The sequence below is a fragment of the Arachis ipaensis genome, chromosome B1, assembly GCF_059453495.1.
Source record: "Arachis ipaensis isolate K30076 ecotype BB chromosome B1, ASM5945349v1, whole genome shotgun sequence".
Taxonomy (NCBI): Eukaryota; Viridiplantae; Streptophyta; class Magnoliopsida; order Fabales; family Fabaceae; genus Arachis; species Arachis ipaensis.
Window position 1 is genome coordinate 76,678,417 of NC_142436.1, and position 24,400 is coordinate 76,702,816.

Genomic DNA, 24,400 nt, shown 5'->3' on the forward strand with positions numbered 1-24,400 from the left:
AACGCAATTGGAAGCGCGCCATTTTGAGTTCTGTAGCTCCAGAAAATCCACTTTGAGTGCAGGGAGGTCAGAATCCAACAGCATCAGCAGTCCTTCTTCAACCTCTGAATCTGATTTTTGCTCAAGTCCCTCAATTTCAGCCGAAAAATACCTGAAATCACAGAAAAACACACAAACTCATAGTAAAGTCCAGAAATGTGAATTTAACATAAAAACTAATGAAAACATCCCTAAAAGTAACTAGATCCTACTAAAAACATACTAAAAACCATGTCAAAAAGCGTATAAATTATCCGCTCATCACAACACCAAACTTAAATTGTTGTGTAACGACCCAACTTCCAGTATGCCATGGTCATACAAGAAGCTAAGTGTTACTAACTTATCCTTTCTAATTATTATTATTTATTTAATATATGAGCCTGTTCCTTGTTAGAGCGATGCCAATTTTACGAGTAATATTTTTTTTAATTTTTGATTTTTGCGGATGGTCCGGTAAAATAAACAAGCATACATTGGGAGTAATAGAAAAGCGGCATAAAGAAACATAGAAATACAACTGATAATATACATCATGTACACTATAACAAAACATGTAGCGTTTACACAAGATCAAGTCAGTTTACATCCTCGTCATCCTACGTAGCTAATATTTACACGACACTCCCAGGGTCTGGCCCATACAAAAAGCCACTAAGCTGGTGCCCAGGCTAGCCTAACCACTATATAGCTCCTAGCTCTCGGGTGTACTAACACAAGTGAGAGACTAACTATCTGATAATGTTAGACTAGAGTGTCATCAAAAGAATGCCCCTTTCCGCAGTCAAACTATATTTACACGTGGCCGTTCGGAGAATCATCATGAGGCTCATCCATCTCCTCATCCTGCTCTATCTCTATCTCAAGATCCTCCTCCTCCTCATCGTCCACAGCTACAACTATGTCCTCAAATCCACCAGAAACACTACTGTCACTATGTACAAAACCATTCGCGAGCACAGGTCCGTTCACGTATATAGGAGCTACCCCACCGTCTGGTAGTGCCGGCTCATCAGGCTGTGGAAAGTCGGGGATCGGCTCAGGGGAAAATCCCACTCTGGTGGTATCACAGGTACGTAGTCATCAGCTAACTCAGGCTCATCAGGAATGATAGGCTCAGGTACCGCCTCATTCAAAGGTTGAGCTGGTATAGGGTGCTCAGGATCATCAGGAAAAGGATGTCCAGGTGCGTCAGGGTGTAACCAGGATAAGGGAAAGTCGTAAGGAGCATCAGGGTCAAAATGCGGGCTAGACAGAGGATGTTGAAAAGCTCGATTAGGTAACGCATATCGTCTAATACGAGGCTCCAAACCCATAATGAAGTAACTGTGATGTACCGGATCCTCGTAGACGTAAGGGTCCTCGAACTCATAGAAGATCACGCCCATCTCCATCTGAGGGGGGAGGAAGGGAGAGAAGGGGTAAGAACTGGGGAGTTCTTAGTAGGGTCGGGGTTATTAGTTACGTTCATTTATTTGATTCCGATTAGCAGATAGATATTAGAATACAGTAAAGTAGTAAACAGTAGTTAAAATAGATAGGGAAAACAGAACACAAACAGAAGAGTGCAAGAAAATAAAGCATAGACATAGCACTCAAGCAAACAAACATAAAGAAATTGATCAAACACAAGTAGGAATGCAACAGAGAATAATGCACAGACAAGAATGATGCATGTCTAGTCCTAGTGCAGGTAATGAGCTCATTTGTCGGTTTCTACCCGCTCCTGACGTAACCCAGCATTACTAGCCGGATATGGCTTTCCTGTTGGCTATACCCCTGTGTACAGGAAATAACCCCTCTGCCACCACAGGGTCCACTGCACGCAGGAAATAACACATCTGCCACTGCAGGGTTGTATGCCGACACACCTTCTGTATACAGGAAATAACCCCTCTGCCACTACAGAAATGGAACAGGTGGTCACGGTACTTCTGTAGCAGGAAATAACCCCTCTGCCTTACAGAAATAAAATATGGATCTGTACCGCAGGAAAGCGTTTCTCAGTGGTTGCACCATTATCTATCTAACTGCTACAATGCAGTAGATGAGCATATAGATATCTCTGAGGTTGCCTTAATGCAACAGATGATCTCTCAATAGGTCCTCTACTCTTTATCATATTACTCTCTTCGCTTTGTTTCTTTATTCTGCTCTGTTTGTTCCTTTCTCTGCGCTTCCTCACTTTATTCTGCTTTCTCTATTTAACGTATGTATTTAAAGCTTATGTAAATTTCGGTATGATTAGTTAGCCTGCCCCAAGTATAGGTTCATTAAGTCTATACTGAAACAGTTTAACTTTTCATATAATACCTAACCCTATTCGCAAATCAAGAACTAACTATGTTGCCCTAGTTCGTTCACTAGTCTCTGTCTGTTTCTCTGTTGTTAAAATTTTACAGACTTTTTCTTCGATTTTTATCTTTTCTTCAACTTTTTATCTTTTCTTTATCTTTGCCTCACTAATATGTTCTTACCACACCCTAAGTGTTTTATGAAGGTAATTATAAGATTCTGCACTTAAAGTTGTCTTTCTAAAGCTTTTACAGAAAACTGCCTTTTTCGCATTATTTTATTATTTTTATTAAAATATTATTTTTAATTAAATATTATTATTTAATATTTTATTATTATTTATTATTTTATTAATATATTTTCGAAAATTAACTTTACTTTAACCTTTAACCTTTAAAATTCACTTTTTACCATCTGTAACTTTTAATATTTCTACTTTTACCACCCTAACTTCCAGAAATTACCATATAACCCCTTAAACACCAAAAATTTTACTTCCTTGCCCTTTTATGAATCAAAAAGGTGTTCTTCATTGTTCTTCACCACACTCAAAGTGTTCTTCATGTTCTTCATAAATTCTTCAGATTCTTTCTCTGTTTTTACCCGTTTTTCAGTCTTTTCAGCAACCGATTTTTACTATAATTCATAATAAATTGGCAGCCACTAAAACCCCATATTTTCTACATGATTTCAACATAAATTGAACCTCAATTTAAGCTTAGGGTTTCGTTTTTCCAGCTGCCCAAGAACATGAACTTTAAAGCTTGAATTTCATCAAATTTCATCAAAATTTCACCAAATTTTCACCAAGAATCAATCATATATGCAACCAATTTTTAGCACAGCCAAATTATACAACATTCACACATCTCAAACACAAATAATCAAGATTAATTTCGTGGCACCCTACTTGATCTTGCTGCTCCTAATTCAATCAAACTTTCAGGTGGTCCTTAAACACTTTTTCCTCCTAAATCACATCAAGAAAACACATATTTAAGCATGTTTCCTTGAAACTGAATCAAAAGAGAGATGGTACAGCCAACCCACCTTGATCCCAGCCTTGATAAGTCATATGATCATGTAGAGAAAGAAGAGAGGATCATTTTGGTCGGATTGGAATTTTGATTTGAGTTTTAGTTCAGCAGAAATCAAGCTTTGAAGATTTGGAACTAAGAACTTTTCTCTCTTTTTCTCTCTACCTATTTTCGGCCACAAAGTGAAAATAAGCCAGCCTTGGGGGTTTTGGGGGTGTAGGGTGAGTTGTGATTGGTTGGCTTGGAGGTGGATTAAAATAATATTAAAATATCTCAGGTGTATAACTACTAAAACTAGATGTATCAGAACACTTGCAAAAACATGTCTAAAAATTATTTTCTAAGCTACTAGCATAAATGACACTAGTAACATATTTATTATGAGAATGAAACATGAATAATGAGGCCTTAGCATTGCTAAAGTCATCAGAGAGTGCTGGTGCTAAGCTGCACCAGTAAATTGTGAACCCGGTTAAACCGGTTTTCTGTTTTTAACTAAAACAGATCAGGTAACCTTATAATATCATTCAAGAGGCTTCTAATACTCATATAATGATAATATCATCCTATTATCTCTCTCCTCTCATAAATCGAGTCCGGTTTGTCAAACTGAGATTATTTACGAAAAATCGAATTAAAACTCCTAACCGATATGGTTCAAAAACTAGGTTCTTCGTGATTGCATTATCGAGCTTGTCTCGGAAAAGGTTCTAACTTAAAGATGACATAATGACAATGAGGATTGAGATACTTGATGATATATCAAAGGTTTTCCCCTTACTGATCTTCTGGAGAAATTCGTACTTTCAGAATAGATCTCGCGTACTCAAAAACCGGGGTTGTTACATGTTGCTTGTCCCCAAGCAACTGAAAATCAAATAGGATAAAAAGAAGAGAATATACTATAAATTCCAAACTATCAATGAAACATAGCTTCAATCAAATGAGCGGGACTTATAGCTTTTTGCCTCTTGAATAGTTTTGGCATCTCACCTTATCCATTGAGGTTCAGAATGATTGGCATCTATAGGAACTCAGAGTTCAGATAGTGTTATTGATTCTCCTAGTTCAGTATGATGATTCTTGAACACATCTATTTCATGAGTCTTGGCCGTGGCCCTAAGCACTTTGTTTTCCAGTATTACCACCGGATACATAAATGCCACAGACACATAATTGGGTGAACCTTTTCAGATTGTGACTCAGCTTTGCTAAAGTCCCCAATTAGAGGTGTCCAGGGTTCTTAAGCACACTCTTTTTTTTTTTTTGCTTTGGACCTTGACTTTAACCGCTCAGTCTCAAGTTTTCACTTGACACCTACACGCCACAAGCACATGGTTAGGGACAGCTTGGTTTAGCCTCTTAGACCAGGATTTTATTCCTTTAGGCCCTCCTATCCACTGATGCTCAAAGCCTTGGGATCCTTTTTATTTACCCTTGCCTTTTGGTTTTAAGGGTTATTGGCTTTTTGCTCTTGCCTCTTGGTTTTAAGAGCTTTTGGCTTTTTCTGCTTGCTTTTTCTTCTTCTTTTTTTTTCTTTCTATTTTTTTTCGCTATTATATTTTTTTTCTGCAAGCTTTGTTTTTTGCTGCTTTTTCTTGCTTTAAGAATCATTTTTATGATTTTTCAGATTATCAAATAACATTTTTAACATTCTTAAACAACAACTTCAAAAGACATATGCACTGTTCAAGCATTCATTCAGAAAACAAGAAGCATTGTCACCACATCAATATAATTAAACTAAGTTCAAGGATAAATTTGAAACTCATGTACTTCTTGTTCTTTTGAATTAAAACATTTTTCATTTAAGAGAGGTGATGGATTCATAGGACATTTATAACTTTAAGACAAAGTTACTAACTACTAATGATCATGTAATGAAGACACAAACATAGATAAGCACATAACATAGAAAATGAAAAACAGAAGAAATAAGAACAAGGAATGAATCCACCTTAGTGATGGTGGCGTTTCCTTCTTGAGGAACCAATGATGTCCTTGAGCTCTTCTATGTCTCTTTCTTGTCTTTGTTGCTCCTCCCTCATTGCTTTTTGATCTTCTCTGATTTCATGGAGCATGATGGAGTGATCTTGATGTTCCACCCTTAGTTGTCCCATATTGGAACTCAATTCTCCTAGGGAGGTGTTAATTTGCTCCCAATAGTTTTGTGGAGGAAAGTGCATTTGAGGCATCTCCAGGATCTCATGGTGATGAGCTTCATACGCCTCTTGAGCTCCATGAGTGGGCTCTCTTGCTTGCTCCATCTTTTTCTTAGTGATGGGCTTGTCCTCTTTGATGAGGATATCTCCCTCTATGTCAATCCCAGCCGAATTGCATAGGTGGCAAATGAGGTGAGGAAAGGCTAACCTTGCCATGGTGGAGGACTTGTCAGCCACCTTGTAGAGTTCTTGAGGTATAATCTCATGAACTTCCACCTCTTCTCCAATCATGATGTTATGGATCATGATGGCCCAGTCTATAGTAACTTCAGACCAGTTGCTAGTGGGAATGATTGAGCATTGAATAAACTCCAACCATCCTCTAGCTACAGGCTTGAGGTCCAATCTTCTTAGTTGAACCGGCTTGCCTTTGGAGTCAATCTTCCATTGAGCTCCTTCTACACATATGTCCATGAGGACTTGGTCCAACCTTTGATCAAAGTTGACTCTCCTTGTGTAGGGGCGTGCGTTCTCTTCCATGTTTGGCAAGTTGAACGCCAACCTCACATTTTCCGGACTAAAATCTAAGTATTTCCCCCGAACCATTGTAACATAGTTCTTTGGATCCGGGTTCTTACTTTGATCATGGTTCTTGGTGATCCATGCATTAGCATAGAACTCTTGAACCATTAGGATGCCGACTTGTTGGATGGGATTTGTTAGAACTTCCCAACCTCTTCTTCGAATTTCATGTCGGATCTCCGGATACTCATTTCTTTTGAGTTTGAAAGGGACCTCGGGGATCACCTTCTTCTTGGCCACAACATCATAGAAGTAGTCTTGATGGGCTTTGGAGATGAACCTTTCCATCTCCCATGACTCGGAGGTGGAAGCTTTTGTCTTCCCTTTCCCCTTTCTAGAGGATTCTCTGGTCTTAGGTGCCATCAATGGTAATGGAAAAACAAAAAAGCTTATGCTTTTACCACACCAAACTTAGAATTTTGCTCGCCCTCGAGCAATAAAAGAAAGAATAGATGAAGAAGAAGAAGAAATGGAGGAGAGGGAGAGTAGGAAGTGTTTCAACCAAGAAGGGTATAGAGGGGTGTGTTGTGTGAATTTGATGAAGAATGGAGAGCTTTATATAGGGAAGGGAGGGGGGTTAAGGTTCAGCCATATGGGTGGGTTTGGGTGGGAAATTGGTTTTGAATTTTGAAGGTAGGTGGAGTTTTTGAGGTAGGTTTATGGGGAAGAGTGGATGGATGTGAATGGTGAAGATTTAATAGGGAAGAGGGATGGAGGTGATAGGTGAAGGGTTTTGGGGTAGAGTGTTTATGGGATTGTGTGAAAGAGGGGTGAGAAGAAGTGAGTGGAGGTAGGTGGGGATCCTGCGGGGTCCACAGATCCTGAGATGATCCTGTGGGGTCCACAGATCCTGAGGTATCAAGGATTTACATCCCTGCACCCATTAGGCATGTAAAATGCCCTTGCACACAACTCTGGGCGTTCAGCGCCAGGTTGGTACCCATTTTGGGCGTTCAACGCCCATTTGTTGCCATTTCTAGCGTTGAACGCCAGAACCATGCTTGTTCTGGGCGTTCAGCGCCAGGATGCTGCCCATTTTGGGCGTTCAGCGCCAGAACCATGCTCTGTTCTGGCGTTTGAATGCCAGGCAGGTGCTTCCTCCAGGGTGTGATTTTTCTTCTGCTGTTTTTGATTCCGTTTTCAATTTTTATATTTATTTTGTGACTCCACATGATCATGAACCTATAAAGACATATAACTAAGAAAAATATTGTTAGATAAATAAAAATTGGGTTGCCTCCCAACAAGCGCTTCTTTAATGTCAGTAGCTTGACAGTGGGCTCTCATGGAGCCTCACAGATGTTCAGAGCATTGTTGAGACTCTCCAACACCAAACTTAGAGTTTGGATATGGGAGTTCAACAGCAAACTTAGAGTTTGGTTGTGGCCTCCTAACACCAAACTTAGAGTTTGACTGTGGGGGCTTGGTTTGACTCTGCTTTTAGAGAAGCTTTTTATGCTTCCTCTCCATGGTTGCAGAGGGAGATCCTTGAGTTTTAAACACAAGGGAGTCCTCATTCCATTAAAGGACTAGTTCACCTCTGTCAACATCAATCACAGCTCTTGCTGTGGCCAGGAAAGGTCTTCCTAGGATGATGGATTCATCCTCTTCCTTTCCAGTATCCAGGACTATGAAATCAGCAGGGATGTAAAGGCCTTCAACCTTTACTAACACGTCCTCTACTTGTCCATATGCCTGTTTTCTTGAATTGTCTGCCATCTCTAATGAGATTTTAGCAGTTTGCACCCCATAGATTCCCAGTTTCTCTATTACAGAGAGGGGCATGAGGTTTATTCCTGAACCAAGGTCACACAGAGCCTTAAAGATCATGGTGCCTATAGTACAAGGTATTATGAACTTTCCAGGATCCTGTCTCTTCTGAGGCAATGTCAATTGATCCATATCACTTAGTTCATTGATGAACAAGGGAGGTTCAACTTCCCAAGTATCAATGCCAAATAATTTGGCATTCAGCTTCATGATTGCACCAAGAAACTTGGCAGTTTTCTCTTTAGTAACATCCTCATTCTCTTCAAAAGAGGAGTACTCATCAGAGCTCATGAAGGGCATAAGGAGGTTCAATGGAATCTCTATGGTCTCTAGATGAGCCTCAGAGTCCTTTGGTTCCTCAGAGGGAAGCTCCTTATTGATCACTAGACGTCCCAGGAGGTCTTCCTCCTTGGGATTTACGTCTTCCTCTCCCTCTTTGGGTTCGGCCATGGTGCTTATGTCAATGGCCTTGCACTCTCCTTTTGAATTCTCTTCTGTATTGCTTGGGAGAGTACTTGGAGGGATTTCAGTGATCCTTTTACTCAGCTGGCCCACTTGTGCTTCCAAATTTCTAATGGAAGACCTGGTTTCATTCATGAAACTCACAGTGGCCTTAGATAGATCAGAGACTAGATTTGCTAAATTAGAAGCATTTTGTTCAGAGTTCTTTGTCTTTTGCTGAGTGGATGATGGAAAAGGTTTATTATTGTTAAACCTGTTTCTTCCACCATTATTAAAGCCTTGTTGAGGCTTTTGATCCTTCCATGAGAAATTGGGGTGATTTCTCCATGATGAGTTATAGCTGTTTCCATAAGGTTCACCTAAGTAATTTACCTCTGCTATTGCAGGGTTCTCAGGATCATAAGCTTCTTCTGCATAAGAAGCCTCTTGAGCACTATTGGATGCAGCTTGCATTCCATGCAGACTCTGAGAGATCATATTGACTTGCTGTGTCAATATTTTATTCTGAGCCAATATGGCATTTAGAGTATCAACTTCAAGAACTCCCTTTTTCATAGGCGTCCCATTACTCACAGGATTCCTTTCAGAAGTGTACATGAACTGGTTATTAGCAACCATGTCAATGAGTTCTTGAGCTTCTGCAGGCATTTTCTTTAGGTGAATGGATCCACCTGCAGAAGTGTCCAGTGACATCTTTGATAGCTCAGATAAACCATCATAGAATATATCCAGGATGGTCCATTCTGAAAGCATGTCAGAAGAACACTTTTTGGTCAACTGTTTGTATCTTTCCCAAGCTTCATAGAGGGATTCACCTTCTTTCTGTCTGAAGGTTTGAACATCAGCTCTAAGCTTGCTCAGCTTTTGAGGAGGAAAGTACTTGGCTAAGAAAGCCTTGACCAGCTTATCCCAAGAGTTCAGGCTGTCTTTGGGTTGAGAATCCAACCATAATCTAGCTCTGTCTCTTACAGCAAAAGGGAAAAGCATGAGTCTGTAGACTTCAGGATCTACTCCATTAGTCTTAACAGTATTACATATCTGCAAGAATTCAGTTAAGAACTGAAAAGGATCTTCAGATGGAAGTCCATGAAACTTGCAGTTCTGCTGCATCAGAGAAACTAATTGAGGTTTCAGCTCAAAGTTGTTTGCTCCAATGGCAGGAATGGAGATGCTTCTTCCATGTAAATTGGAATTAGGTGCAGTAAAGTCACCAAGCATCTTCCTTACATTATTATTATTTTCGGCTGCCATCTCCTCTTCCTGTTCGAAAATTTCTGAAAGGTTATCTCTGGATTGTTGTATTTTAGCTTCTCTTAGTTTCCTTTTCAGAGTCCTTTCAGGTTCTGGATCTGCTTCCACAAGAATGTTCTTATCCTTGCTCCTGCTCATATGACAAAGAAGAGGGCACAGAAAAAAATAATAATAATAATATGGATCCTTTATACCACAGTATAGAGGTCCTTGTGTTAGTAGAAGAAAAGAAGAAGACAAAGAATGTGATGTAAAGAAAGAAACACAACTGTGAGGAGGGCAGAGATGTGAGATGAGATGTTAGTGAATGAATAAATAAATAGAAGGAGATGAGAGAGAAGGAATTTTCGAAAATAAATTTTGAAAAAGAGTTAGTGATTTTTGAAAATATTTTTTTTTTTGAAAAATGTTAGTAGTTTTTCGAAAATTAAGATTTAAAAAATTAAAATAATAGTTAATTAAAAAGAAATTTTGATAAAGAAGGAAGGGATTTTCAAAAATGAGAGAGAGAGAGTTAGTTAGGTAGTTTTGAAAAAGATAAGAAACAAACAAAAAGTTAGTTAGTTAGTTGAAACAAATTTTGAAAAAGATAAGAAGTTAGGAAGTTAGAAAAGATATTTTGAAATCAAATTTTTGAAAAAGGTAAGATAAGAAGATATTTTAGAAATTAGTTTTGAAAAAGATTTGATTTTTAAAATCTCAATTAATGACTTGATTCATAAGAAATCACAAGATATGATTCTAGAACTTAAAGTTTGAATCTTTCTTAACAAGCAAGTAACAAACTTCAAATTTTTGAATCAAAACATTAATTGATTATGTTATTTTCGAAAATTTGATATAAAAATAAGAAAAAGATTTTTGAAAAATATTTTTGGAATTTTCGAAAATAACTAAGAATTTTGAAAAAGATTTGATTTTTGAAAAAGATTTTGAAAAAGATAAGACTTTTAAATTGAAAATTTGATTTGACTCATGAGAAACAATTTGATTTTAAAAATTTTTGAAAAAGTCAACTCAAATTTTCGAATTTGATGAGAGAAAAAGGGAAAGATATTTTTTTTGATTTTTGAAATTTTTATGATGAGAGAGAAAAACACTAAAAAGATGCAATGCATGAAATTTTTAGATCAAAACATGTGATGCATGCAAGAATGCTATGAATGTCAAGATGAACACCAAGAACACTATGAATGTCAAGATGAACATCATAGACACAATTTTGAAAAATTTTTAATGCAAAGAAAACATGCAAGACACCAAACTTAGAATTCTTTAATGCTTAGACACTAAGAATTCAAAAATGCATATGAAAAACAATAAAAGACACAAAACAAAAAATCATCAAGATCAAACAAGAAGACTTACCAAGAACAACTTGAAGATCATGAAGAACACCATGAATGCATGAAATTTTTGAAAAATGCAGGATACACATGCAAATGACACCAAACTTATAACATGACTCATGACTCAAACAAGAAACAGAAAAATATTTTTTTGATTTTTATGATTTTCTAATTTTTTTGGGTTTTTTTTTTTCGAAAATTATATGAAAAAGAAAAAATAAGGATTCCAAAATTTTTAACATGAATTCCAGGAATCTTGCATTCTTAGTCCAAAGCTTCAGTCCAGGAATTAGACATGGCTCACTAGCCAGCCAAGCTTTCAATGAAAGCTCCGGTCCAAAACACTAGACATGGCCAATGGCCAGCCAAGCTTCAGCATGTAATTCAGACATGACATGCCTGACATACCCTACAGTCGTGTAACAACTGATGGTTGGAAGCCTCAGTCCAAAAGAATTTAGACATGGCTTTATAGCCAGCCAGGCTTCACATGCTTCATGAAACACTAAAATTCATTCTTTAAAAATTTTGAATAAATTTTTTTTCGAAAACAGGTGAGAAAATTTTGAAATATTTTTGAAAAAATTTTTTTTTTGAAAAGAAAACAAAAAGAAAATTACCTAATCTGAGCAACAAGATGAACCGTCAGTTGTCCAAACTTGAACAATCCCCGGCAACGGCGCCAAAAACTTGGTGCGCAGAAATTGTGATTACACTTTGATTATGTAAAATTCATCGCTCTTTCTTTCCCTGGTAATGGCGCCAAAAACATGATGCCAATACCATGGTTCACAACTTCGCACAACTAACCAGCAAGTGCACTGGGTCGTCCAAGTAATACCTTACGTGAGTAAGGGTCGAATCCCACGGAGATTGTTGGTATGAAGCAAGTTATGGTCACCTTGTAAATCTCAGTCAGGCGGATATAAAATAGTAATGGGGTTTTCAAAAATAATTAATAAAATAAGGATAGAAATACTTATGTAAATCATTGGTGAGAATTTCAGATAAGCGAATAGAGATGCTTTCGTTCCTCTGAACCTCTGCTTTCCTGCTATCTTCATCCAATCAGTCTTACTCCTTTCCATGGCTGGCTTTATGTGATACATCACCATTGTCAATGGCTACTTTCGGTCTTCTCTTGGGAAAATGATCCAAATGCCCTGTCACGGCACGGCTAATCGTCTGGAGGCATCACCCTTGTCAATGGTTTCATCTTATCCTCTCAGTGAAAATGGTCAACGCACCCTGTCACGGCACGGCTATTCATCTGCCGGTTCTCGATCATGCTGGAATAGGATTTACTATCCTTTTGCGTCTGTCACTATGCCCGGTAATCGCGAGTTTGAAGCTCGTCACAGTCATTCAATCATTGAATCCTACTCGGAATACCACAGATAAGGTTTAGACCTTCCAGATTCTCTTGAATGCCGCCATCATTCTAGCTTACACCACAAAGATTCCGATTAAGAGATCTAAGAGATACTCATTCAATCTAATGTAGAACGGAAGTGGTTGTCAGGCACGCGTTCATAGGGAATGATGATGATTGTCACGTTCATCACATTCAGGTTGAAGTGCGAATGAATATCTTAGAAGTGAAATAAGATGAATTGAATAGAAAACAGTAGTACTTTGCATTAATCTTTGAGGAACAGCAGAGCTCTACACCTTAATCTATGGAGTGTAGAAACTCTACCGTTAAAAATACATAAGTGAAAGGTCCAGGCATGGCCGAATGGCCAGCCCCTTTGATCTAAGAACCAGGCGTCCAAAGATGATCCTAAGATCCTAAGATGATCAAAAGATAATCCAAAGATTGTCAAAAAGACGTCTAATACAATAGTAAAAGGTCCTATTTATAATAAACTAGCTACTAGGGTTTACATGAGTAAGTAATTGATGCATAAATCCACTTCCGGGGACCACTTGGTGTGTGCTTGGGCTGAGCTTGAGTGTTGCACGTGTAGAGGTCCTTCTTGGAGTTGAACGCCAGTTTTTGTGCCAGTTTGGGCGTTCAACTCTGGTTTTGGCTCCTTTTCTGGCGCTAGACGCCAGATTTTGGCAGAAAGCTGGCGTTGAACGCCAATTTACGTCATTTATTCTTGGCCAAAGTATGGACTATTATATATTTCTGAAAAGCGCTGGATGTGTACTTTCCAACGCAATTGGAAGCGCGCCATTTCGAGTTCTGTAGCTCCAGAAAATCCACTTTGAGTGCAGGGAGGTCAGAATCCAACAGCATCAGCAGTCCTTCTTCAACCTCTGAATCTGATTTTTGCTCAAGTCCCTCAATTTCAGCAAAAAAATACCTGAAATCACAGAAAAACACACAAACTCATAGTAAAGTCCAGAAATGTGAATTTAACATAAAAACTAATGAAAACATCCCTAAAAGTAACTAGATCCTACTAAAAACATACTAAAAACCATGTCAAAAAGCGTATAAATTATCCGCTCATCACAACACCAAACTTAAATTGTTGCTTGTCCCCAAGCAACTGAAAATCAAATAGGATAAAAAAAAGAGAATATACTATAAATTCCAAACTATCAATAAAACATAGCTTCAATCAAATGAGCGGGACTTATAGCTTTTTGCCTCTTGAATAGTTTTGGCATCTCACTTTATCCATTGAGGTTCAGAATGATTGGCATCTATAGGAACTCAGAGTTCAGATAGTGTTATTGATTCTCCTAGTTCAGTATGATGATTCTTGAACACAGCTATTTCATGAGTCTTGGCCGTGGCCCTAAGCACTTTGTTTTCCAGTATTACCACCGGATACATAAATGCCACAGACACATAATTGGGTGAACCTTTTCAGATTGTGACTCAGCTTTGCTAAAGTCCCCAATTAGAGGTGTCCAGGGTTCTTAAGCACACTCTTTTTTTTTTTGCTTTAGACCTTGACTTTAACTGCTCAGTCTCAAGTTTTCACTTGACACCTACACGCCACAAGCACATGGTTAGGGACAGCTTGGTTTAGCCGCTTAGACCAGGATTTTATTCCTTTAGGCCCTCCTATCCACTGATGCTCAAAGCCTTGGGATCCTTTTTATTTACCCTTGCCTTTTGGTTTTAAGGGTTATTGGCTTTTTGCTCCTGCCTCTTGGTTTTAAGAGCTTTTGGCTTTTTCTGCTTGCTTTTTCTTCTTTTTTTTTTCTTTCTATTTTTTTTCGCTATTATATTTTTTTTTCTACAAGCTTTGTTTTTTGCTGCTTTTTCTTGCTTCAAGAATCATTTTTATGATTTTTCAGATTATCAAATAACATGTTTCCTTGTCATCATTCTTTCAAGAGCCAACATATTTAACATTCTTAAACAACAACTTCAAAAGACATATGCACTGTTCAAGCATTCATTCAGAAAATAAGAAGCATTGTCACCACATCAATATAATTAAACTAAGTTCAAGGATAAATTTGAAACTCATGTACTTCTTGTTCTTTTGAATTAAAACATTTTTCATTTAAGAGAGGTGATGGATTCATAGGACATTTATAACTTTAAGACAAAGTTACTAACTACTAATGATCATGTAATGAAGACACAAACATAGATAAGCACATAACATAGAAAACGAAAAACAGAAGAAATAAGAACAAGGAATGAATCCACCTTAGTGATGGTGGCGTTTCCTTCTTGAGGAACCAATGATGTCCTTGAGCTCTTCTATGTCTCTTCCTTGTCTTTGTTGCTCCTCCCTCATTGCTTTTTGATCTTCTCTGATTTCATGGAGCATGATGGAGTGATCTTGATGTTCCACCCTTAGTTGTCCCATATTGGAACTCAATTCTCCTAGGGAGGTGTTAATTTGCTCCCAATAGTTTTGTGGAGGAAAGTGCATTTGAGGCATCTCCGGGATCTCATGGTGATGAGCTTCATACGCCTCTTGAGCTCCATGAGTGGGCTCTCTTGCTTGCTCCATCTTTTTCTTAGTGATGGGCTTGTCCTCTTTGATGAGGATATCTCCCTCTATGTCAATCCCAGCCGAATTGCATAGGTGGCAAATGAGGTGAGGAAAGGCTAACCTTGCCATGGTGGAGGACTTGTCAGCCACCTTGTAGAGTTCTTGAGGTATAATCTCATGAACTTCCACCTCTTCTCCAATCATGATGCTATGGATCATGATGGCCCGGTCTATAGTAACTTCAGACCAGTTGCTAGTGGGAATGATTGAGCATTGAATGAACTCCAACCATCCTCTAGCTACAGGCTTGAGGTCCAATCTCCTTAGTTGAACCGGCTTGCCTTTGGAGTCAATCTTCCATTGAGCTCCTTCTACACATATGTCCATGAGGACTTGGTCCAACCTTTGATCAAAGTTGACTCTCCTTGTGTAGGGGCGTGCGTTCTCTTCCATGTTTGGCAAGTTGAACGCCAACCTCACATTTTCCGGACTAAAATCTAAGTATTTCCCCCAAACCATTGTAACATAGTTCTTTGGATCCGGGTTCTTACTTTGATCATGGTTCTTGGTGATCCATGCATTAGCATAGAACTCTTGAACCATTAGGATGCCGACTTGTTGGATGGGATTTGTTAGAACTTCCCAACCTCTTCTTTGAATTTCATGTCGGATCTCCGGATACTCATTTCTTTTGAGTTTGAAAGGGACCTCGGGGATCACCTTCTTCTTGGCCACAACATCATAGAAGTAGTCTTGATGGGCTTTGGAGATGAACCTTTCCATCTCCCATGACTCGGAGGTGGAAGCTTTTGTCTTCCCTTTCCCCTTTCTAGAGGATTCTCCGGTCTTAGGTGCCATCAACGGTAATGGAAAAACAAAAAAGCTTATGCTTTTACCACACCAAACTTAGAATTTTGCTCGCCCTCGAGCAATAAAAGAAAGAATAGATGAAGAAGAAGAAGAAATGGAGGAGAGGGAGAGTAGGAAGTGTTTCGGCCAAGAAGGGTATAGAGGGGTGTGTTGTGTGAATTTGATGAAGAATGGATAGCTTTATATAGGGAAGGGAGGGGGGGTTAAGGTTCAGCCATATGGGTGGGTTTGGGTGGGAAATTGGTTTTGAATTTTGAAGGTAGGTGGAGTTTTTGAGGTAGGTTTATGGGGAAGAGTGGATGGATGTGAATGGTGAAGATTTAATAGGGAAGAGGGATGGAGGTGATAGGTGAAGGGTTTTGGGGTAGAGTGTTTATGGGATTGTGTGAAAGAGGGGTGAGAAGAAGTGAGTGGAGGTAGGTGGGGATCCTGCGGGGTCCACAGATCCTGAGATGATCCTGTGGGGTCCACAGATCCTGAGGTGTCAAGGATTTACATCCATGCACCCATTAGGCATGTAAAATGCCCTTGCACACAACTCTGGGCGTTCAGCGCCAGGTTGGTGCCCATTTTGGGCGTTCAACGCCCATTTGTTGCCATTTCTGGCGTTGAACGCCAGAACCATGCTTGTTCTGGGCGTTCAGCGCCAGGATGCTGCCCATTTTGGGCGTTCAGCGCCAGAACCATGCTCTGTTCTGGCGTTTGAACGCCAGGCAGGTGCTTCCTCCAGGGTGTAATTTTTCTTCTGCTGTTTTTGATTCCGTTTTCAATTTTTATATTTATTTTGTGACTCCACATGATCATGAACCTATAAAGACATATAACTAAGAAAAATATTGTTAGATAAATAAAAATTGGGTTGCCTCCCAACAAGCGCTTCTTTAATGTCAGTAGCTTGACAGTGGGCTCTCATGGAGCCTCACAGATGTTCAGAGCATTGTTGAGACTCTCCAACACCAAACTTAGAGTTTGACTGTGGGGGCTTGGTTTGACTCTGCTTTGAGAGAAGCTTTTTATGCTTCCTCTCCATGGTTGCAGAGGGAGATCCTTGAGTTTTAAACACAAGGGAGTCCTCATTCCATTAAAGGACTAGTTCACCTCTGTCAACATCAATCACAGCTCTTGCTGTGGCCAGGAAAGTTCTTCCTAGGATGATGGATTCATCCTCTTCCTTTCCAGTATCCAGGACTATGAAATCAGCAGGGATGTAAAGGCCTTCAACCTTTACTAACACGTCCTCTACTTGTCCATATGCCTGTTTTCTTGAATTGTCTGCCATCTCTAATGAGATTTTAGCAGCTTGCACCCCATAGATTCCCAGTTTCTCTATTACAGAGAGGGGCATGAGGTTTATTCCTGAACCAAGGTCACACAGAGCCTTAAAGATCATGGTGCCTATGGTACAAGGTATTATGAACTTTCCAGGATCCTGTCTCTTCTGAGGTAATGTCAGTTGATCCAGATCACTTAGTTCATTGATGAACAAGGGAGGTTCAACTTCCCAAGTATCAATGCCAAATAATTTGGCATTCAGCTTCATGATTGCACCAAGAAACTTGGCAGTTTACTCTTTAGTAACATCCTCATTCTCTTCAGAAGAGGAGTACTCATCAGAGCTCATGAAGGGCATAAGGAGGTTCAATGGAACCTCTATGGTCTCTAGATGAGCCTCAGAGTCCTTTGGTTCCTCAGAGGGAAGCTCCTTATTGATCACTGGACGTCCCAGGAGGTCTTCCTCCTTGGGATTTGCATCTTCCTCTCCCTCTTTGGGTTCGGCCATGGTGCTTATGTCAATGGCCTTGCACTCTCCTTTTGAATTCTCTTCTGTATTGCTTGGGAGAGTACTTGGAGGGATTTCAGTGATCCTTTTACTCAGCTGGCCCACTTGTGCTTCCAAATTTCTAATGGAAGACCTGGTTTCATTCATGAAACTCACAGTAGCCTTAGATAGATCAGAGACTAGATTTGCTAAATTAGAAGCATTTTGTTCAGAGTTCTCTGTCTTTTGCTGAGTGGGTGATGGAAAAGGTTTATTATTGTTAAACCTGTTTCTTCCACCATTATTAAAGCCTTGTTGAGGCTTTTGATCCTTCCATGAGAAATTGGGGTGATTTCTCCATGATGAGTTATAGGTATTTCCATAAGGTTCACCTAAGTAATTTACCTCTGCTATTGCAGGGTTCTCAGGATCATAAGCTTCTTCTGCATAAGAAGCCTCTTGAGTACTGTTGGATGCAGCTTGCATTCCATGCAGACTCTGAGAGATCATATTGACTTGCTGAGTCAATATTTTATTCTGAGCCAATATGGCATTCAGAGTATCAACTTCAAGAACTCCCTTCTTCATAGGCATCCCATTACTCACAGGATTCCTTTCAGACGTGTACATGAACTGGTTATTAGCAACCATGTCAATGAGTTCTTGAGCTTCTGCAGGCGTTTTCTTTAGGTGAATGGATCCACCTGCAGAAGTGTCCAGTGACATCTTTGATAGCTCAGATAAACCATCATAGAATATATCCAGGATGGTCCATTCTGAAAGCATGTCAGAAGGACACTTTTTGGTCAACTGTTTGTATCTTTCCCAAGCTTCATAGAGGGATTCACCTTCTTTCTGTCTAAAGGTTTGAACATCAGCTCTAAGCTTGCTCAGCTTTTGAGGAGGAAAGTACTTGGCTAAGAAAGCCTTGACCAGCTTATCCCAAGAGTTCAGGCTGTCTTTGGGTTGAGAATCCAACCATAATCTAGCTCTGTCTCTTACAGCAAAAGGGAAAAGCATGAGTCTGTAGACTTCACGATCTACTCCATTAGTCTTAACAGTATCACATATCTGCAAGAATTCAGTTAAGAACTGAAAAGGATCTTCAGATGGAAGTCCATGAAACTTGCAGTTCTGCTGCATCAGAGAAACTAATTGAGGTTTCAGCTCAAAGTTGTTTGCTCCAATGGCAGGAATGGAGATGCTTCTTCCATGTAAATTGGAATTAGGTGCAGTAAAGTCACCAAGCATCTTTCTTACATTATTATTATTTTCGGCTGCCATCTCCTCTTCCTGTTCGAAAATTTCTGAAAGGTTATCTCTGGATTGTTGTATTTTAGCTTCTCTTAGTTTCCTTTTCAGAGTCCTTTCAGGTTCTGGATCTGCTTCCACAAGAATGTTCTTATCCTTGCTCCTGCTCATATGACAAAGAAGAGGGCACAGAAAAAAATAATAATAATAATATGGATCCTTTATACCACAGTATAGAGGTCCTTGTGTTAGTAGAAGAAAAGAAGAAGACAAAGAATGTGATGTAAAGAAAGAAACACAACTGTGAGGAGGGCAGATATGTGAGATGAGATGTTAGTGAATGAATAAATAAATAGAAGGAGATGAGAGAGAAGGAATTTTCGAAAATAAATTTTGAAAAAGAGTTAGTGATTTTTGAAAATATTTTTTTTTTTGAAAAATGTTAGTAGTTTTTCGAAAATTAAGATTTAAAAAATTAAAATAATAGTTAATTAAAAAGAAATTTTGAAAAAGAAGGAAGGGATTTTCGAAAATGAGAGAGAGAGAGAGTTAGTTAGGTAGTTTTGAAAAAGATAAGAAACAAACAAAAAGTTAGTTAGTTAGTTGAAACAAATTTTGAAAAAGATAAGAAGTTAGGAAGTTAGAAAAGATATTTTGAAATCAAATTTTTGAAAAAGGTAAGATAAGAAGATATTTTAGAAATTAGTTTTGAAAAAGATTTGATTTTTAAAATCTCAATTAATGACTTGATTCATAAGAAATCACAAGATATGATTCTAGAACTTAAAGTTTGAATCTTTCTTAACAAGCAAGTAACAAACTTCAAATTTTTGAATCAAAACATTAATTGATTATGTTATTTTCGAAAATTTGATATAAAAATAAGAAAAAGATTTTTGAAAAATATTTTTGGAATTTTCGAAAATAACTAAGAATTTTGAAAAAGATTTGATTTTTGAAAAAGATAAGACTTTTAAATTGAAAATTTGATTTGACTCATGAGAAACAATTTGATTTTAAAAATTTTTGAAAAAGTCAACTCAAATTTTCGAATTTGATGAGAGAAAAAGGGAAAGATATTTTTTTGATTTTTGAAATTTTTATGATGAGAGAGAAAAACACTAAAAAGATGCAATGCATGAAATATTTAGATCAAAACATGTGATGCATGCAAGAATGCTATGAATATCAAGATGAACACCAAGAACACTATGAATGTCAAGATGAACATCATAGACACAATTTTGAAAAATTTTTAATGCAAAGAAAACATGCAAGACACCAAACTTAGAATTCTTTAATGCTTAGACACTAAGAATTCAAAAATGCATATGAAAAACAATAAAAGACACAAAACAAAAAATCATCAAGATCAAACAAGAAGACTTACCAAGAACAACTTGAAGATCATGAAGAACACTATGAATGCATGAAATTTTCGAAAAATGCAGGATTCACATGCAAATGACACCAAACTTATAACATGACTCATGACTCAAACAAGAAACAGAAAAATATTTTTTTGATTTTTATGATTTTCTAATTTTTTTGGGTTTTTTTTTTCGAAAATTATATGAAAAAGAAAAAATAAGGATTCCAAAATTTTTAACATGAATTCCAGGAATCTTGCATTCTTAGTCCAAAGCTTCAGTCCAGGAATTAGACATGGCTCACTAGCCAGCCAAGCTTTCAATGAAAGCTCCGGTCCAAAACACTAGACCTGGCCAATGGCCAGCCAAGCTTCAGCATGTAATTCAGACATGACATGCCTGACATACCCTACAGTCGTGTAACAACTGATGGTTGAAAGCCTCAGTCCAAAAGAATTTAGACATGGCTTTACAGCCAGCCAGGCTTCACATGCTTCATGAAACACTAAAATTCATTCTTTAAAAATTTTGAATAAATTTTTTTTCGAAAACAGGTGAGAAAATTTTGAAATATTTTTGAAAAAAATTTTTTTTTGAAAAGAAAACAAAAAGAAAATTACCTAATCTGAGCAACAAGATGAACCGTCAGTTGTCCAAACTCGAACAATCCCCGGCAACGGCGCCAAAAACTTAGTGCGCAGAAATTGTGATTACACTTTGATTATGTAAAATTCATCGCTCTTTCTTTCCCTGGTAATGGCGCCAAAAACATGATGCCAATACCATGGTTCACAACTTCGCACAACTAACCAGCAAGTGCACTGGGTCGTCCAAGTAATACCTTACGTGAGTAAGGGTCGAATCCTACAGAGATTGTTGGTATGAAGCAAGCTATGGTCACCTTGTAAATCTCAGTCAGGCGGATATAAAATAGTAATGGGGTTTTCGAAAATAATTAATAAAATAAGGATAGAAATACTTATGTAAATCATTGGTGAGAATTTCAGATAAGCGAATAGAGATGCTTTCGTTCCTCTGAACCTCTGCTTTCCTGCTATCTTCATCCAATCAGTCTTACTCCTTTCTATGGCTGGCTTTATGTGATACATCACCATTGTCAATGGCTACTTTCGGTCTTCTCTCGGGAAAATGATCCAAATGCCCTGTCACGGCACGGCTAATCGTCTGGAGGCATCACCCTTGTCAATGGTTTCATCTTATCCTCTCAGTGAAAATGGTCAACGCACCCTGTCACGGCACGGCTATTCATCTGTCGGTTCTCGATTATGCTGGAATAGGATTTACTATCCTTTTGCGTCTGTCACTACGCCCGGCAATCGCGAGTTTGAAGCTCGTCACAGTCATTCAATCATTGAATCCTACTCGGAATACCACAGACAAGGTTTAGACCTTCCGGATTCTCTTGAATGCCACCATCATTCTAGCTTACACCACGAAGATTCCGATTAAGAGATCTAAGAGATACTCATTCAATCTAATGTAGAACGGAAGTGGTTGTCAGGCACGCGTTCATAGGGAATGATGATGATTGTCACGTTCATCACATTCAGGTTGAAGTGCGAATGAATATCTTAGAACCGAAATAAGATGAATTGAATAGAAAACAGTAGTACTTTGCATTAATCTTTGAGGAACAGCAGAGCTCCACACCTTAATCTATGGAGTGTAGAAACTCTACCGTTAAAAATACATAAGTGAAAGGTCCAGGCATGGCCGAATGGCCAGCCCCTTTGATCTAAGAACCAGGCATCCAAGGATGATCCTAAGATCCTAAGATGATCAAAAGATAATCCAAAGATTGTCAAAAAGACGTCTAATACAATAGTAAAAGGTCCTATTTATAATAAACTAGCTACTAGGGTTTACATGAGTAAGTAATTGATGCATAAATCCACTTTCGGGGCCCACTTGGTGTGTGCTTTGGCTGAGCTTGAGTGTTGCACGTGTAGAGGTCCTTCTTGGAGTTGAACGCCAGTTTTTGTGCCAGTTTGGGCATTCAACTCTGGTTTTGGCTCCTTTTCTGGCGCTGGACACCAGATTTGGGCAGAAAGCTGGCGTTGAACGCCAGTTTACGTCATCTATTCTTGGCTAAAGTATGGACTATTATACATTGCTGGAAAGCCCTGGATGTGTACTTTCCAACTCAATTGGAAGCGCACCATTTCGAATTTTGTAGCTCCAGAAAATCCACTTTGAGTGCAGGGAGGTCAGAATCCAACAGCATCAGCAGTCCTTCTTCAACCTCTGAATCTGATTTTTGCTCAAGTCCCTCAATTTCAGCCAGAAAATACCTGAAATCACAGAAAAACACACAAACTCATAGTAAAGTCCAGAAATGTGAATTTAACATAAAAACTAATGAAAACATCCCTAAAAGTAACTAGATCCTACTAAAAACATACTAAAAACCATGTCAAAAAGCGTATAAATTATCCGCTCATCACCTGCAGTACCGGAAGTTTCAATCACGACTTGCAATAATTGAAACACAACTCTACGTTGCCAAAACCTCAGAGTCTCTAGCCAAACATAATAGAATACTAATTTTCAACGGTTCCGAAACAAAAATGCTTACCATGACCAAAGAGGAATGACCACACCAAACGACAGTGGCTCAAGCAAAGGTTCTGGTGGCCACAGTACCATTCCTGGTAGCTAGAGGTGCAGCAGACATGGCAACAATGGCAGCAGAGCTCTAACGGCGGCGGAAACCCCTCCTCTTTCTTACCAGCTCCGTTCTCCCTTTCTCCCGCAACAGCAATGACAATGGTGACAGTAACGCCGTCCTTCGCTCATGCGCGCACGCTCTCTCTCTCTTTCTCTCTCTCTCTCTCTCTCACTCACTCACTCATTGGGCTCTTGCCTCACGTCCCTCTCGTTCACATTTCTATTTCCAATGCGGCTCAATGACGATCAGTGGCGACGACCAGATCTCCAGCGATGGCAACGGGATGTGGCAGTGCAAGCAATGCCTCCTTCTTCTCTGTCGCACGCTCCCTTCGCCCTCTGTCTTCCTTTATCTGTCCATCTTCCTCTCTCTTTCTCTGGGGTGCGACGGTGGAGGCAATGGTGTGGGACACAGCGGCACGGCGTGACGGTGAGCAGGGTGGTGGCAGCGCAGACAGCTCCCTCCCTCCTCCTCTCTTCCTCTGCCGTGTGTGTATATGTGTTTGAGTGTGTGTGTGTCCGTTGAGAGTGGGGGGGAAAAAAGGTTGGTAGCTAGGGTTTGGGTAAAGGAAAAAGTATGTGTTTGAGTGTAGTGAAAATGAGGGTTTTGGTAAAAATTAGGTATAAGGATAGTTTAGTAATTTTAGTAAAATTAGGGATACTAGAGTAATTAAAAACTAATTTTTAATCCAATAATAATTATTTATAAAATACTATTTAATTATCAACTTAACATTTATTTTCAAATAAATACTCTAATTTAATAGTTAGATATAATATAATTAGTTTTCTTTATTCATAAAAATTATAGTATTAAATTCCAAAATATCTCTTATTTAAATCAAATAATATAAAATTCTTATTATTTTACGACTACTGAACTTTATAATTTAAAATGGAAAAACTATCCAATATTTGGAAAATTAGATAAAAATTCTAATTTAATTCAAACTCAGTTTATCCAAACTTGATTTAATTACCTTTAATAAAGTAATTTCTGGAATTAAAGTCGTTAATGAATAAATAAATTGAAATTGAATCATAATAAGATTTTCCAAAAGTTATGGGTCTTACAAACATCACTCAAGTTAAAAAATGAAAAAAAATTCTATGACGGTTCCAAACCGCCACAATCAACAAAAGCCACCACAAAAACCATGAGCATTATAGCATAAGTTAGTGCCGCGAAATTAACAAACGTAATGGCAGTTCTTTAAACTCGCCATAAAATTAGTGCTATTTTTACTAACATTTTTTTAGTGCTAGACCGCTGCCTTAGCAGGACCAGTAGGACGACGATGACTATCAGGATCTTTAGTGATTACGGTTTTGTTTAGACTATTTGATTGTATTGTATTCTCTATTATTTGATTTTTCATTTCATTTATATGCTTGATATTAAATTTAACATATTTGGTTACTATTATTTAGAATTTGACTATTAATTGTGCAAAAGATAACTTAGAATAAAGAATTTAGGATTTGACCACTAATTGCGTAAAAAAATTTTAACAAAAAATGAAAAATTAAACTTATCGTCGGATTTATTGGGGGAAAAATCCGACGGTAAATTTGCAAGAACAAAATAGTTTGGCGCGAAA

The 24,400-nt window shown here is 38.3% G+C and overlaps 1 non-coding gene across 1 annotated transcript; it reads left to right on the top strand.

The window, feature by feature from the left end:
• The first annotated feature begins 18,270 nt into the window (after positions 1 to 18,270).
• On the top strand, positions 18,271 to 18,378 carry LOC148577094 (small nucleolar RNA R71). The gene has a single exon (XR_015902908.1). It is a non-coding gene; the product is annotated as a small nucleolar RNA R71 (small nucleolar RNA).
• The last annotated feature ends 6,022 nt before the right edge of the window (positions 18,379 to 24,400 follow it).